Genomic DNA, 15,432 nt, shown 5'->3' on the forward strand with positions numbered 1-15,432 from the left:
GAATGATCTGGGCTCGGATATGAGGGGTTATCAACTGGGTGATTAGTGCTGAATTGATAACGTTCTATATTCAGACTCTGAGAAAATCAGTCACTTTCTACATCTTTCTCTGTCTCTCTCTCTCTCTCGCTCTCTCTCTGTGTCCCACAGACACACACACACACACACACACATACACACACATGGTCTCTGTATGTTGCTGCTCTGACCCTCATTTGCCCCTCAGTCATGTTCTAGCCTCATCATCCCTCCCAAGAAACTGGGCTCTATCTGCTCGGATGATGCTATGAAACAGCTTTTAACTGCATTTCAATGAAGCTATAGATAATGCGTGTGTGTGTGTGAGTGTGTGAGATGTGTGTGTGGGGGGGGGGGGCAGGCTCTGCGCATTGTGGTTACCAAGGTAACCATACAAGAGAGAGGACAGCCTGCCCCCCTCCATCTCTCTCTCTCTCTCTCTCTCTCGTATACACATACACAACAAGTATGAACCCATAACATCTCCAGAGTGACTGATCTCTCTCGCTCTCTCTCTGGAACCATCGAAGGAAGGATCATCAAAGCCTTGAAGGTGGTATCCATTCTCTCTCTTTTACAGACGTCCATCTTCATCGTGTGTGTGTAAGACGGCCTTCAACAGCACAAGCTCACCTGCGCCATCTCCTACAGACCAGCAGCCCCGAGCGAGCCATGTTTGGGTTGGGGTGGGGGGTGGGTGGGTAGTTGAGTCGTCTTCACTCCTGACATCTCACAAACTGCAGTAAGTTCTCCCCGAGGAGATGCTCTCTCAGTTCTGGGGGGAAGCAGATATGTTCTCAGTGCACTGAGAATGTTTTCCTCTCACTTGCTGCACAGTATCTGTAAGGAAATACTTCACAGCAGAGTTAAAGGGCCCATGTCCGCATTTTTTTAATTCGTAATTTTTTGTGTGTCGTGTTTTTCAAAAGCAATTATGGCATTTTGCGATGTCACAAAATCCAGCTCAGGCTGACAGCCAAATAAGTTGCTTGCACAGTGATATGAGGTCACTGTGAGAACTGTGAGAGAATGGAGGGATAAACATCACTTCCAAGGTCTGTTGTGTTTTTCCTGTAACTTTCTCTTTCTTAAAATCATCTAAACTGACACAATAAAGGCTCCTCGCCTCAGTCTCCTCCACTCTGTTTTTCACTCCCTCCCCTCCATCTTTATTTCGTGAATAATCAGAGCCATGTGACTGAAAACAACAGAACAGAAGTCAAGGTGTTCACACACAGAGAAAACAACTTCTATTTTCTTTACCATTTCCAGGCTCAATACCGTTTCTCGAGCTACTGTGCCTTTAAAACTACATTAAAACTAACTCATGTAAATTAGCTGTTTTCTGATTGGCTGGTAGTTTGAGCTGAATCACCTCTCATATCTCTCTATCTCAGCATGAATGGGCGGAGCTATTATGAGACAGTATGTGTGTTCGTTTTTGTGCCCTCACAAATAAAGTGAAACCAGAACGGAAGCTTTAACCTAGACTGACCAATTAAATATTTACAGAGAAGGTTATCGATCAATAACGGTAGCTCTACAGTCAGACCGTCCAATCAGAAGATTTTAGGCTACTTCACCACGCCCCCTTCTCACTCAAGCGAACCAAACTGAGTAAGGGAGGGCGGGACTAGTTTGTGAATGAAACGCTTCTCGAAGTTCTATGTAAACTGTAGAAAAACAAAATGCCGGATGTTTGTGAAATTGTTTTTTTTAAAAAAACATGTCCCGACATGTTCGGGAAAAAGAGGACGTCTGGTCACCCTATTTAAAAATGTTTATGTAATGTCAAAAAAAAATAAAATAAAATAAGTAGAGTGTTGTCTATCTGAATAAATGCGATTTAAAGGAATAGTTTTATCAAACAACATGATACTGGCAACATTAAATGAAAACTAACCTGTTGTTTTATTTATCTTAATGATAAAGTCCTGCTTGAAGGAACACTATAGCCAAGATGCTAACAATTAGCTTGGTGTCCACATCTAGCTATTTGAGGCATTTTAAGTTAAATTTCTTGTGTTTGCCTGTTTAGTCTTGGACATTGTATGCATGTTACTCTCCAGTTTTAGTCCCGTTCCTCCCCATAAGGACGCCCAGGTATCAATGCTAGCATTAGCTTCCTGGGACATGTGAAGCCGGCCACCATATCTTTTCAAAATAAACACCTGCTTCCTTCTAGTACATATTGTTGTGTATCTATTACATATATAGACTATGTAAGTACATTTCCAAATGATCAGATGGGTCCAAACCAATCCCAGTTTTTGTTCCAAGATTCTATCGCAGTGATCAGTTTTAATCTGAATTTTATCTGAACCAAATTTCTATGAGTATGAGTTTCTATGAAAATCTACACACTTAAAAATGGTTCTACAATGGTTCTTTAGTAAAGATAATAGTTCTATATAGAACCATTTTCTTTAATACAGAACCATTGCAGAACCATACTTTTTAAGTGTGTATGAGAAAGTCCCACAAATGTGAGTGTGTGAAACAGTTTACAGGTGTGTGAGTGATAGGGTGAGTGTGTGAAACAGTTTACAGATGTGAGAGTGTTTGAGTGACTGAGTGAGTGTGTGAAACAGTTAACAGGTGTGAGTGACAGGGTGAGAGTGTGAAACAGTTTACAGGTGTGAGTGACAGGGTGAGTGTGTGAAACAGTTTACAGATGTGAGAGTGTGTGAGTGACTGAGTGAGTGTGTGAAACTGTTAACAGGTGTGAGAGTGTGTGAGTGACAGGGTGAGTGTGTGAAACAGTTTACAGATGTGAGAGTGTGTGAGTGACAGGGTGAGTGTGTGAAACAGTTTACAGATGTGAGAGTGTGTGAGTGACTGAGTGAGTGTGTGAAACAGTTAACAGGTGTGAGTGACAGGGTGAGAGTGTGAAACAGTTTACAGATGTGAGAGTGTGTGAGTGACAGGGTGAGTGTGTGAAACAGTTTACAGATGTGAGAGTGTGTGAGTGACTGAGTGAGTGTGTGAAACAGTTAACAGGTGTGAGTGACAGGGTGAGAGTGTGAAACAGTTTACAGATGTGAGAGTGTGTGAGTGACAGGGTGAGTGTGTGAAACAGTTTACAGATGTGAGAGTGTGTGAGTGACTGAGTGAGTGTGTGAAACAGTTAACAGGTGTGAGTGACAGGGTGAGAGTGTGAAACAGTTTACAGGTGTGAGTGACAGGGTGAGTGTGTGAAACAGTTTACAGATGTGAGAGTGTGTGAGTGACTGAGTGAGTGTGTGAAACTGTTAACAGGTGTGAGAGTGTGTGAGTGACAGGGTGAGTGTGTGAAACAGTTTACAGATGTGAGAGTGTGTGAGTGACAGGGTGAGTGTGTGAAACAGTTTACAGATGTGAGAGTGTGTGAGTGACTGAGTGAGTGTGTGAAACAGTTAACAGGTGTGAGTGACAGGGTGAGAGTGTGAAACAGTTTACAGATGTGAGAGTGTGTGAGTGACAGGGTGAGTGTGTGAAACAGTTTACAGATGTGAGAGTGTGTGAGTGACTGAGTGAGTGTGTGAAACAGTTAACAGGTGTGAGTGACAGGGTGAGAGTGTGAAACAGTTTACAGATGTGAGAGTGTGTGAGTGACAGGGTGAGTGTGTGAAACAGTTTACAGATGTGAGAGTGTGTGAGTGACTGAGTGAGTGTGTGAAACAGTTAACAGGTGTGAGTGACAGGGTGAGAGTGTGAAACAGTTTACAGGTGTGAGTGACAGGGTGAGTGTGTGAAACAGTTTACAGATGTGAGAGTGTGTGAGTGACTGAGTGAGTGTGTGAAACTGTTAACAGGTGTGAGAGTGTGTGAGTGACAGGGTGAGTGTGTGAAACAGTTTACAGATGTGAGAGTGTGTGAGTGACTGAGTGAGTGTGTGAAACAGTTAACAGGTGAGAGTGTGAAACAGTTTACAGATGTGAGAGTGTGTGAGTGACAGGGTGAGTGTGTGAAACAGTTTACAGATGTGAGAGTGTGTGAGTGACTGAGTGAGTGTGTGAAACAGTTAACAGGTGTGAGTGACAGGGTGAGAGTGTGAAACAGTTTACAGATGTGAGAGTGTGTGAGTGACAGGATGAGTGTGTGAAACAGTTTACAGATGTGAGAGTGTGTGAGTGACTGAGTGAGTGTGTGAAACAGTTAACAGGTGTGAGTGACAGGGTGAGAGTGTGAAACAGTTTACAGGTGTGAGTGACAGGGTGAGTGTGTGAAACTTTCCACAGGTGTGTGTGTGTGTTTGAGTGACCGGGTGAGTGTGTGAAACTGTCCACATGTCTGTGTGTGTGTGTGTGTGCGAGAGAGAGAGAAACTGTCCACAGGTGTGAGTGTGTGAGTGACTGGGTGAAACAGTTTACAGGTGTGAGTGTGTGTGAGACTGGGTGAGTGTGTGAAGCTGTCCACAGGTGTGTGTGAGTGAATGACCAGGTGAGTGTGTGAAACTGTCCACAGGTGTGTGTGTGTGCGTGTGTGTGAAACTGTCCACAGGTTTGAGTGTGAGTGAGTGACTGAGTGAATGTGCAGTGCACTGTAATGCACAGTTCCTGCTTCGTGGTCCTGATCAGGATGAGGTGGTTACAGACAATGAATTAATAATTTTTTCCTGTGTCCATCCAAGTGAATCGTCTTCTGTATCTGTGATTTTTATTCCCATTCCATATCATAGCTTTAGACTTCAGATGTATTTCTTCAGATGAGAGTGAAGAAGGTGTCCATATGTGTCCTGGACAGGTTTTGGGCACAGTGTTTATGGGACACCTCTACGCTTCCTTAACCAGTCTCACAGTGCATCTGCTCTCTGACTTTGTGCATATGGTACTGAATGGAAGAGTGAGTCTCATAAAGCTGTAGATTATCAGGATCTCTCTCTCTCTCTCTCTCTCTCTCTGTACCTTCTCTCCATCTCTCTTCAATCCGATCAGATTTGAGTGACAGAGAGGTTTAAAGAGAGTGTGTGAGACTATAGTGTGTGAGGGGGGCTACAGAGATGGAGAGAGTGAAAGATAAAGGGCTATAGAAAGGGAGATTGAGAAAAAAGAGAGAGAGAGCTAAAGAAAGGGAGGGAGAGAGAAGGGGAGGGAAAGAGGGAGGCGAGAGAGAGACAGAGAGAGAGAGGGAGGGAGGGATTGTGAGGCAGCAGTGCAGCGCTGTGAGTGTGAGGAACAGAGACAGTGAGAGTGCGCGGTGGATTTTACTGCTGTGTGAAGGTAAGAGTGACATATTTGTCTCATCTCTGATTCGTTTCTGTTTAATGATTGGAAGAAAAAGAAAAGGAAACATAACAGCATCCTTATCAATGTCATTGATCATATTCATTAATTAATGCAGCATGCTTGAGTGTGTGTCTGTGTGTGGTGTGACACCCACTGCAATGTGCACAGCAAGAGATAAAATTGGCTTCTAATTCGAATTTTTCCGTTCCACCTTAAATGGCGCAGCACCTGAATTGGGCTTCTTATTCGTGTCTTTCATTCCATCTTAAATGATCTGAAACCTCTCAGGCACCTGAACTAAAACAGCCTTCGAATGTAGGGCTGCACCGTTTAAGGTGGAACGGAAAATCCGAACAAGAAGCCCAACTTCAGACGCCAGAACCTTAACTGCTGCGCCATTTAAGGTGGAACGGAAAATTCCAGTAAAAGCCAACTTGTGTAGCTGCGCGAGGATGGCACGTGCACGGGATGTGCATATGTAATACAAACGCTGCTGCACTGCAAATCCCACATGTACCGAATGGAAACCACCTTAATTTGTTTTCCCCGAGGTCTGGAAAAGGCTGGGAGTGATTTGATTGGATTTGATTGTCGTGCTTATGGCGCCTCGTGATGTTCAATGTCAGCTCAGAGCGTTGCAATAGGTTGCACGAGCTTTTTTTTTATTATTATTATTATTATTTTACCTCGGCTATTAGCAAATGTTTTGGTGCGTAATAACCGTGCACGTGCGCGGAGATGGTTTGGCATGAGAACGGCTGGTTGTTGGCGCAGTGCACGCGCTGTTGTGTCCTTGTAGTTTTCTGAACTTAAGTCGAGACACTACAGGTGAACAGGGTGCGCTTTGTTTTTCGACCAGCAGGTCACCACGCACTAGTGTTTATTTTTATTGGCATGGATTGCTTCAGATTTGCAAAGCTTTACTAATCTACATAAATAGGCACATATTTGCATATTTTGTTACATCAAAAAAGCGAGCCTTTGCATGATTTTAGAAGTAGCGTCTGTTTTACACTTCAAATACGAGATTTTTAATCATTCGTTGTTGATTTCAGAAAGCCCCCTTGCACTACCATCGTGTGACATTTATCTAAATCGTGGTACTTGCACAATATTATTTATTCCGTTTTAATGTCTTTTCCAACAGGTTTAGGAATTTTTAGAATTTTATCAAAGGAAATTGATTGTTTGATCTGGAAATCACCATGTCATGTCAAACCTTGGTCAGGCCATTTTGTGGTCTACCACTAATTTAAAACCTGTCATTTGAAATTCCCTTTTGCGGTATCTTTCACGGTAAGGTTGGGGGCAAGCATGTGAAATGTCATGAATGCAAATATTCAAAAAGCTAGGTTACTTTTGATTTTGAGAAAATGTTTGTTAAGAATTGGCCTCAGATCATAGGGAGATTTCATGAAATGTGCGAATGTCGTTTGTAGAGGGACGAGGGGATATTTTATGTTTCTACGGAAACAAGCTTTTCAGTGATGTACGACAAGACATAGTTGTGCCTATTTTAGGGGGAGCCTTCTTAAAAACCTCTCCAGTGTAAATGAAGTGTTTAACCTTGTTAGCATGTGCGTGTGGTGTTATGTGCTAGAAGACGTGTCCTGAGTGAATAAGCAATCAGCGCCATGGCTGAGAAATTCCGCTTTGAAACCTCAGTGTCCTAAAAACATGGATTCAGATAACCAAGGTTGTTTACATCACAAATCTAAGGAACCAATCCTGTCAACTTCCAGCAGTGGCGCTTGACATGGGGACTGATTTTATGTTCATGAAATTTGTGCATACAGACATGCAGAGTCACATCTAAGTCATTTATAATGCATTAGGGGACCTTTATTTCTTGAAAGTAATTTCTATGTCTGTAATTCTGAATAAAGAGGAGGATTTATTGGTTTAATCTGTGGCAGCAGGGGGTCTTAAATAGTTTTTGTAGCATTTGGTAAATTCAGTTAGAGCCAGCAAATCAATCTGGAGCACGATGCACAGGCCCAGTGTTTATCGCCATTCTTGTATGTAGTGATTTGCCTTTAATATTTGAGTGATTGGAAATTATTTTTGGTGGGATCATTTTGGTTGCTTTGCTTCATTGGGCTCCAGTCAGAAAGATGATGCTGAAGAAACAGTGGCTCCATCCAGTGCAGACTGGCTGTGGCAATGGGATTGCATTGCTAATGTGCTGCAGGAGTTCAAAGCTTTGGGCTACGTACCTGTTAACATAAGCGTGGAGGAGCTTAAATCACACTAAAGGAAATGTGTTTTTCCTGCAATTAAGTAATGACTCGTGTAGAAGTAAAATAAGCTGCTGAAAACCAATGTGAATTCAAGAAAAAGCCGCCTCCTGTGCTGAGTTTCCTTAAAGATCCTTGGTGGAATGCCTTACTAGGGGTGAGCAATATGGAAAAACATAGTGTTTTGATACAAGGCCAAACATTTTTGGACACCTGCACATCCAGCATTTCTCCTGAATTAAAGGGTATTGATTGGGAATTTGTTCCTCTTTGCTGCAGTAACAGCGTCTAATCTTGTGGAAAGACTTCAGATTAGACATCAGAACATTGCTGTGAGGATTTAATTGCGTTCTCTGACATAAACATCGGTGAGGTCATGTACCGATATTGGGTGATTAGTTCCGGATCACAAACACAACTCCAGCCCATCCCAGTGATAATGGACTGGACCCTGCCACTTCACTGAACACAGTTCCACTGCTGCACAGCATAGGAACTTAGCCAAAGGTCTGTGTGGCTCTATTCTCCATTTTTTGACCATTTTATTTTAGAATAAAATGCTGAATGTTTAAAGTGAGGGAACTAAATCAGTATCTGAAATTAAATCCTCAAAGAGGAACTTAATGTGATTAATTAATACAGAGGTAGATCAGTTTTATCTCAAATAGACCCTAGTAGGGGATCATTAAAAGGACAGTTCTATTAAATTGTGCTTAAGTACACACAGCTGAGGAGAAATGAGCATTAGCTTAGCTTTAGCCTATGTTAGCTAATAAACAGGGTCCTAAATCATGAAGCTGTGATGCAAGAGAATCTTAAACGATGTCTCATAGGTCACTGTTAGCCAGTGGCTCTGTTTTGGTGGCTAGCATAATGTACAGACAAATGAGCGTAAATCCAATGGTTCTTTCTGTAGTCAGATGTAAACATGTGAGATTATTGGTAATCATGTTTCTGTCTTCACTCTGGAGCCGGTTGAGGGGTTCATGGGTGCAATTTTGCATAGTTAGCTAAAGGCTGCTAACAGGACAGTGGAGCCTATAAACCCAGAGGACCCCAGTTTTCCTCGGCAACTACTAACAGGCTAATGCGGTTGTCCCTTAAAAAAAAAAAAAGGATCAAGAAGGATTTTTTTGTTCTAGAAAATTCAGACAACGTCAAGATTAAAAGGGCTCACTCTAAAGAACGTGTTTGGAAAAGGCTTGATAAAAAGGTCCTTTAGGGACACAAAAATGGTGTTCCAGAATTTGTTTGTGCTCAGAGGGCATGGTTTAAATTAGATTCCTCAGGAAATGGTTCAGTGCTATATGAATTCTGAATTCATTATGTTTATACTGGAAGTGTTATTAATTTTTTAATGTATTGAATGTTGACCTGAAGTAAAATTTTTAATTATTTATTAATTAATTTGGCTAGCTAGCTAGCTGTATATCCGTGTAGCTTGAGAAAAACCAGAGATTAATTTATGATGACCAAATATAAGCACATTAAGTGTTTCCTGGACGTGGTTTAAACATAGGACTGGAAATTTTATTCTAGGAAGCTGGCCCCATGCCTGCAAATACTGAATTTGAATAAACAACCTTCTTAACTTGTTCTTTCCAATGCATTATGTGAACAATATTTGTCAAAATATAATTCTTAACATCAAATGGGGGGGGTAACTTCTTAATAACTTAGTAATACACCACAGCTGCTATCTTGTTAGCATGTTGCAAACAATACACAGTTTTGGAATGTCTCTTACCTTTCCTTGTTCTGGTTTTATTTAACTCTAGGCTAAAGTTATCTGGTTACGTGAGAAATCTTGCTGGAGGGTTGTAGCTAGTTTTTACACACACATGTATATATATATATATGCAGAGAACCTAAATTAGTGTATTCTTAAAAGTAAGTTATCTACATGCCCTTTTATAATAATAATATTCATGAGCTTTATTTGTGTTGCATCTTTTAGAAATATAATGCAGTTCAGAGTGCTTCAAAGAAGGATGAAAGGCTTAAACAACATAAAAGGAGTAAGAATAACAAGAAAAAACATGAAACAATAAAATAATCTGCAATAATTATAGATAAAATGTGCTGCACATAAAAAGCAATAAAGATAGTAGCAATTACAGCAAAAATACATTTAAGTAGTAAGGATTTTGTGAAAAACTATACTTGAAAATGTATATTCAGCTGCTTCTTCAGGTGAGGGATTGATGTCTCCTGCCCAATATCAGATGGTGGATTGCTTCATGGATGAGTAATGTTTGGTTCCCTAAAGAACTCATTTGTTTGAAAGGATTATTAGAAATTCAGAAGGTCTCAAATTTGTCTCATTTGTTTTTAACAGTGAAAAGTTAAGCCTAACCTTGCTGCATTTAATTCATTGTTTGTCCAGGGAAATGGACATCTTTGACCTCAAAACGATTCAATTGATTCTTTAGTAACCGTTTCAATGCATCATGAATTCTTAATGCAGTGCAATTCAGCTGGATTATTTTGGCAGAATTTCAGAATTATATTTAGACTGGAAAATGCTTTGATACATGAATAAAACAGAACATAGACCATAAAATAAGGCACAGAGTCTTGTTTTTTCTTTTTCTTTTTTAATGTTTGCACAGCTTGAGAATAATCAGATTTTGAACTAAACTGCAGTGCCAACAGTGAATCATTGCTGGATTATCATCTTATTCTAGGCTTTGACTAAATCTGGTTCTGGGGAAGTGGCTGTAAATGTTACAAATACATTGTTACAGATGTACATCTCTGCCAACAAATTTTCTGAATAATTGTGGAAATTGGGACTAAATCCATCTGGACAGACATTACACACAAATATTTTGGTATTATTGACAGAGCAGGGTTCAATGCCCTGTACATGTTAGTACACAGAGTCCAAGACTTTCCATTATAATTGCATACCTCTGTGACAAAATTAAAACTGTAATTCACTTCAGGGTGTTTGCCAAATGCTGTCAGGTATTAATATATACTCATACTTTAACAGTGTCATACTATTCATATTGTTACAGAAGATATCATTCCTAAATCAATGCAGTTAAATCTCTTCATGCAGATGGATGCATCACAAAACACATGCATTTCAACACCTGTAGAAATCGTCACTCCTTGTTGGATAAAGGCATCCCAGAGGCAGATCTGGAAGGGGTTAGTGTGTCCTGGTCTTTTAACAGTGGGCTGTATGAGCGGAGGGCAGTGAGCGGGTTTTTAATGTCGTGAGCTTGAGCTCAGACCACCACGGCTCTGAGAGAGCAGGAAAACATGCTTCCTCTGTCATACACGTTCCCTTAGCAACTGAACACTGCACATCACTGAAATATATGCTGGCCTGGACACTGCACTGCAGGTAATGACATAATAGCAAGTGAAATCAGCTTGAATCTGTTTAATGATGCTAACAGTTCTTTTTATTATCATATTAATTTAATACATTGAAGGTTTTAAAAGGCATTTCCCTATTTTTTTCTACATATTTTATGTCTACATGTTTATGTTTATCCTTTTGATGGCATAAGCTTGTGTTAAAATTAGCAGAACCATCTGTCAGTGAAACACACTTGAGGTGAAGGATCAAACTGAGTTTCCCAGAAGCGTCTTAGAACAAAGAAGATTTTTAAATGGTAGAGTGACCATCACGATGAATGCTCCCTGTCCCTGTAAAACTTAACACCAAAATGTTTCTGGAAACTTGGCCCTGCCTTTTAGTCCCTGAACTAGTTTATGCTCCATAGAGCGGGTCCCTCACATGAGCGAGACCATGAGTGTTAAATATATATTATTACAGGATCTGACACCCCCAGGCCACTAGGTGTCAATATAATGCAGATTGCCACATTTGTCTTGTTACATCAAAATGTCACATTGCATTGTTGCACGCCTGCTGAGCACGACTTTACCCCCAACACGCAGATCCAAAAAACAGACGGCGCTTTGTTTGTAAACAGAGTGTTTCCCATCTTCCCCTCCGCAGGAACTGCAGCAATTAGAGCTCGATTTGCTGCGAAGCCCCAGCTAAAGCCGAGTCTATAGGAAAACCCACAGAGCTGATAAGAGCCAGGCACAGTCTCCAGCACTCAGTTCACTACAGCCATGTTCTCTTTACAGCGCATAATAAGCTTCTAATGCCTCGTGAAGGGCTTTAAAGCTGTGGGGTTTTCCAGTCTGAGCTGCTGTCTCTGACTGTACCATAGTGCGGAGGTTTAATGAGCAATTTTGTTAAAGATGTTGTTGTGGGAAATGGGCATCTCGATAATTTATTAATTGTCAATAAAAGACATGACTCAGAAAACCAGGACAGACACAGAACAGGTGCAGTTATTGTGTTGTTTTAAGTTGGCCTAGGACACAACATCTCTGAAAAGGTCTTCAGCTTGTAAACCTTCTTGAGCAGGAGGAGGGTAAACACTTGCCTCCCTCCTGCTCCCCCCAATACATCATTTTTGTTTTTCCTTTTACTTTCCTTCCCCTAATGCCATTATTTGCAAATACTTGACCTTACTGGGCCATCATTTTCAATTCTCGCCATCAGAATTACAGTATTTTCTTGTTAGAGATTCTCCCATTATTTCCAAATCAGGAAGGAATATATTTATTTAAAAACATTGCTAATCCAAGGCCACTAATTCTCCTCAGGGTACGTGCTATCACTTTTTCAAAGACTTATCTGACACAAACTAAAGCCTCCTCTTTCTTTCCCACTAGTTACCAACTTTCCGAATGTCACTGACTAGTAAACTCCGGGTTGCATCCTGTTCTCACAGTGCAGTGTGAGTACACAGAGTCTTTTTGAGTCTTAATCTCTGTTTATTTAAATGATATAATGGTAAGTAATTTAATGGTCCACGTGTTATAACATGTATATCAAGTGTATAAGGAAATTAACTAAATATAATTATAAAAATATAACTAAAAAAAACAAAACAAAAGAATTCTCCCACAAGCTCCTCTCCTCTGTCTGCAGAATTGGGTCATGTTTTTGAGATTTATGAGCTTTATTCTACCAAGTTACACGCTGAGATTCAGTTGTCTCCTGCTACAAGTGATAAGGGCTTGACCTCATTGACATTATAAACTCCCGTACACATTAAAGGGATCATATTCTCCTATTCCGTAAGTGAACACAGTTCTGGGTGTAAATGAAACGTGACCTGCTTTGTTCAAAAACAAAGTAGCAGTGTCTTCCCCCTGTCTAAACAGCCCTGTTCAGAACGCCCGCTTTCAGCACCTGTTCCTTTAAATGATAATGAGCTGCTCGCTGTTCACCCCGACTCCAAGCGCACAGCAGTGAGAAGTGAGCAGCAGAAGCCCTGGTTTTTAGCCGTTTTCGCTCTGTTCTTGTTTTCTCCGTTTTTACTCAGGGCTCTTATCTCTCCACGCTCGTTGTGTCTGTTTTGCTGCATTATTCGTCTTTGCGCTCTCACAAACGCAGGTCTGTGATAAATGCTGTTATTGGTGAGATTTAGGTGAGGAGGGCGGGACAAACCAAAAATCTGTGCATTCTATGGAAGAGCATAAAATCAGAACGCCTCATTTTACCTTATGTTTTCTGGTTTTAGGCAGCCCACAGGATTGGTTGGTGGGCTCCTGCTTCACACGTTAATGTGCAAAAGCACTGAACAAGTTATTTTTAATAATATGGTTCCTTTGAATCTCTAGATCACTGAACATTTATACAATGGAAATGCTGTGAAGAGCGGTTGTACTGCATTGTGTGAGGAACAATGACAAGAAAAAAGTCTACGTACGGCACAGACACAACAATCATAGGTCTAAATACACAGCAGTTTTTCGAATGAACAAACTAACTAGAAGTGATGCCAAAAACACTCTGGAGACAGACTGAGGACATGTTAAATGGTGGGATTGTACACCAGGGGGCACTACAGATTGTTTCATTGGCTTGGGTTTGGCGTAGTGCCCGGTGCTCCACAAATTCAAGCATATTCTGGAATGTTTCTAATATTTCTGTGTCATTTTCTGAGGGGGAAAAAAAATTAATTCTTATTTATTTTTACATTTTCTTTTCATTCTTTTTAAAAAAATGTAAAAGGTGTGGCGTATCTTACAACTTCATTATGATTGGTGCAATAGATATTACAGAAAGTAGGCTTTTTACAGAAATACAACATTATATTAATATCCTCAATCAGAATCATTCAAAATCCAGTTTTTATCTTTGTCCCAAAATGTTCTTCCACTTGTTACAATTACACATTTTCACCAGAGGTGTCTCCATATCCTCCACAGTTACTTGGTGCAGCTTTAATTATACAGATATTTTGGACTTCCCCTGTAAAGGGTTCGCAGGACTGGGTCAGAAGGTGAGGGACTTTAGAGAGGAAAGTTTCCACATGAACATTGCGGAGAAATGAAATGCGTACCATGCACCAACTTACAAATGCCATATCCCACAAGCCCCCCTCCTGAGACTGGTGGGTCCTGGTGGGCTCCTGCCCATAGCTAAATGAGCTGTAAATGATGAGATAATGATTAAAAGAGTGACAGAGATGAAAGTGTGTTGATGCTATGGAGCAGCATGGCTCTGTGAATTAGGGGAAAAAAAGAAAAACAAGATGGAGCTTCAGGCTCAAAGAGAATCGGGAACACACACATGTCCTGTGCTGGTTTATAGGGATTCAAGAGTGTGTGTCTACGGAGACTGGCTGTGTGTGTGAGAGAGAGAGAGACTGTAACCTCATCACAGTGGAACTGTGTTCTCATCTGCCTTCGCTCTCAAAATAACCGCATCAAACACAGACGCACTAAAAAAAGATCAGCAGCAGCATCTCAACTGGACTGAACAGTTCCTTTAACCAGTGACCTGATTGGTTGATTGACAGGCCAATGTGTTTTAGTTTGGAAATGATCCCTACCCTCATCTAAAAGTTACATAGTGCAGTTTCTGCAGTGCTGGGCAATGAATATTAATGGAAGAGGCACTGTGATCCCTATTACAATATAGTGGAGCATCATAGTGATTTTGAAGCTGTATTTTGAAGCTAAAAATACTACCTAGTGTTGCTTTAACATTTAATGGAAAGTTAAGAAACAACAGAGGGGAAATACAGTGACTACATACGCCACTGTTGTCCACTAAAAGAGTCGTAATCTTTTCATAAATCTGACAAAGGCCTTATACATACACCAGGGTTATTTATTTAAAAACATGGCTTTGTGTATGTTTTGGCTTTTCATCTTTACTCAAACTGCACTTATGGCTCTGAAGATTCCTTTTTGAAAAAATGATATTCAGAAACTCTTTTCTCAATGTTGAGAAGACAGGACTGAGTTTTTGACTTGTAATGTCTAGTGTGCGTCGTTATCGTTGTTTATTTGAGGCCATTTTGTGCAGTTGTATACACAGCCAGATTTGTGCTGGTTTAAACATCAAGATGTGACCTGTTTACACATGCACTGATCAGCCATAACGTTACCACCACCTCGTTTCTTCGACTGTGATTGCTGCAAAAGCCTCACGTATCCTGCATCTGTGTGGTGCGTCGGTTGTGCACGGTTGTGATGTGTACGGAAATTAACACTACATGTACACTAGGTGCAGTACACACACGAACACTAGGGGGCATTGCAGATTTGCACACAGAGGAATTTGTTCTCCACATTTAACCCAATCTGTGCAGTGAAACACACATTTACACACACTAATGAACACTAGGGGGCAGTGAGCAGTGCCCGGAGCGGTGAGCAGCCGTAGCCACAGCGCCTGGGGAGCAGTTCGGGGTTAGGTGCTTTGCTTAAGGGCACTTCTGTCATCTTGGGATCGAACCGGCAACCTTCCAGTTACACACTCAGTTCCCTACCCACCAGGCCACAGCAGGAATCCCAGTAGCATTGAAATGCATGGCGAAGAAACCAGAATTGCATTAATAAACAAGCATTGTTACTTAATTTTATTCCAGAATTCCTGCTACAGCTGTTGGTTGTGTTATGCATTGCTTTTT

General features: G+C 40.9%; 1 protein-coding gene across 1 annotated transcript in view; it reads left to right on the forward strand.

Moving 5' to 3' along the window:
• The first annotated feature begins 5,097 nt into the window (after positions 1-5,097).
• Positions 5,098-15,432, forward strand: part of lrrc4ba (leucine rich repeat containing 4Ba) — a 64,268-nt gene continuing 53,933 nt past the window's right edge. The window contains exon 1 of the mRNA XM_066642493.1: positions 5,098-5,219. The gene's annotated coding sequence lies outside the window, so the exon portion shown is untranslated. The remainder of the gene's footprint in view (positions 5,220-15,432) is intronic.

The sequence above is a fragment of the Hoplias malabaricus genome, chromosome 13, assembly GCF_029633855.1.
Source record: "Hoplias malabaricus isolate fHopMal1 chromosome 13, fHopMal1.hap1, whole genome shotgun sequence".
NCBI lineage: Eukaryota > Metazoa > Chordata > Actinopteri > Characiformes > Erythrinidae > Hoplias > Hoplias malabaricus.